Source organism: Oryzias melastigma, linkage group LG10, assembly GCF_002922805.2.
Source record: "Oryzias melastigma strain HK-1 linkage group LG10, ASM292280v2, whole genome shotgun sequence".
Lineage (NCBI taxonomy): Eukaryota > Metazoa > Chordata > Actinopteri > Beloniformes > Adrianichthyidae > Oryzias > Oryzias melastigma.
Window position 1 is genome coordinate 29168255 of NC_050521.1, and position 2565 is coordinate 29170819.

Consider the following 2565-nt stretch of genomic DNA (forward strand, 5'->3'; position numbering starts at 1 on the left):
CATGATGACCAGAAATCCAATCTAAAGTCTTTTAGATAAAACTACAACTCCCAGAGCCACACCCCTTCAGCCGAATCAGAAAGGAGGGGATGCTGGTTCTCCTTCAGGAGGTGGTGATGGTTCTCCTTTAGGAGGTGATGCTGGTTCTCCTTTAGGAGGTGATGCTGGTTTTCCTTCAGGAGGTGATGCTGGTTCTCCTTCAGGAGTGATGGTTCTCCTTTAGGAGGTGATGCTGGTTCTCCTTTAGGAGGTGATGGTTCTCCTTCAGGAGGTGATGCTGGTTCTCCTTCAGGAGGTGGTGATGGTTCTCCTTTAGGAGGTGATGCTGGTTCTCCTTTAGGAGGTGATGGTTCTCCTTCAGGAGGTGATGGTTCTCCTTCAGGAGGTGATGCTGGTTTGTAGACCGATTCTTTGATTCTTTTCTAAGTTTTAATATTAATATCAGTTTAAATCTGTTAGACGATCCGTGTCACTATCATGACTCCACTCATACCAATGTTTTCTATCTTATTTAGTGCTTGGCGCATCAATCCTAAATATCAATATTGATCTTAAGTTGGTATCGGTATCGAATCAATACCGGTCCTCAGATATATTTCCACTGGCAGCTGAGTCTGTGCCTCACCACTCCCACCAGTCCTGTCAGCCCTCTGGAGCAGATGCTTTCGTGAAGGGTCCGTTCAGCCGATTTCAACTCTATTTAGGGGAATGTTGATGGTATAAAAATATGAAAATGTTTTGTGTCCCTGCATTGAACAGTTTTGGGTAAAAAAATAAATAAAACTAGAAAAATTACATTACCTCCGATAATGCATGTGTGAATGCATTATCGCGTTGTGTAAAGTTGTGTTAAATTTGTGTCACTTGTGTAATTGTAAGAATGTGTAGTAAAAGCATGAATTTCTGGACATGCTGGATGTGTAAAATTGCATAAAATGCTGAATTTGCTTAAAATTTGCACAAATTTGTGTAAAATGGTGTAAAATTGTGTAAAGTTGTGTTAAATTGTGTAATTTTGTGTAACTCGCATGAATTTTAACAATGCTGGAAGTACAAGCATGAATTTCTGGACATGCTGAATGTTTTAAATTGCTTAAATTGCATTAAGTGTGTAATTTGCAGGAATTTGTTAAAAAAAATCCTATTAGTTATAATGGGGCTGAAAAAACGCACAAATTGTGTAACTGCGCAAAAACTGTAAAGTGCACAACTACTAATAATACAAGCAGTAATGTCCTTAACGAGCTGAACATTTTGATACCTAGATTGTGTAAATCGCATAAAGTGTGCTTGAGTTTTTACGTGTCAAAAACGTACGGAAGAAAACGTAAACGAAGAATCTCAGTGGTGTGAATGCATTGGATACATTCACACTATAAGACGCCTTGGGCTCCAGGTGGGATTCGATCCCAGGAGCTCCTGCTTACAAGGTGTGTGGCGTATGCCGCTGCGCCATCTAGTGGATGGTAAAAATATTGTGACTTCAAAATCCCTTTTTAACACTGTCTCCATAGATGTTAAGGGAATGTTGACGGTTTAAAAGTACAAAAGTTCTTTTTGGTTTGAAGTCTGTTTTTCATTCACTTATTCACTTTTTATTTAATTAAAAGAAGTTTTTATGTGAATAAATTATTTTCCATGCAATTAAAAATATTGTTCTAACTCTGTTTTAATATTTATCAAATCATTAAAAAATACTTTCACGATGAATAAAAACATTGAGATTTGGAGGTTCATATCAAATCCACCACATTTACTAAATATATCTATGGGTATTAATATCCACGGTATTGATCGGTGTTCAATCACTATCAGATCTATAGCCAAATCCTCAGTATCGTCCAGTCCTTGTAAATATATTATCATCAATAGTAGCACTTTGAGTTGTGATTCTGCTGGATCTGGTTCTGTAGATAACAAAGGGACAAAATCTGTTTGTGAAGATTTATCTTTAACACTTAGTTATAATAATTGTGATCCTGTAGTTATAACGTTTTAGTTCTATTAATCTAAAAGCCTCTTACCAGAATCTGCTGATGTAGAACAGTGGATGTGTAGTCTCTGTCCACTAGAGGTCGCTCTTCTCCTTTGTGAACACAGACGGTTGTTTACTAACCATCAGCTGTTTCCACTCCAACACAAACTGGCCGTTTTCCTGTGAAAACACTGTTTTGAGGTCAGAAGGACTGGATAACCCAGAGGTCTGCACTCGCTCTGAAGCGTCTTTACAGAGCGGCTGTGGTGCAGTGTCTGCCTCTGGCTGCAGCTCACAGGTGTGAATCCTGTGGTTCCAAACGGCTTCAGTCTGACAGTCACACAGGGACCTTTAGGAATGCCGTCTTCACAATATTAGCAGGATTCACAGCAGCTTTTAAAGCACCAATCAGATATCAGAGAAGCGTCACTAAAAATGTAATGAAGATATTGTTTCCTCATAGAGAATCTGGTTGATTTTTCGAACATCATTCCATCGCTCTACTTTTGGAATTTTTACTATCAAATTTTTGATGTTTGACAAACATGCGACTGTAGATGTTTGTCTTAGATCGTCTGAGGACGGAGCCA

At 38.6% G+C, this 2565-nt stretch overlaps 1 protein-coding gene across 2 annotated transcripts in view; it reads right to left on the reverse strand.

The window, feature by feature from the left end:
• LOC112137899 (ubiquitin-conjugating enzyme E2 2) overlaps nucleotides 1-2565 on the reverse strand; it is a 14456-nt gene that overhangs the window by 9964 nt on the left and 1927 nt on the right. The gene's annotated exons all lie outside the window — the stretch shown is intronic.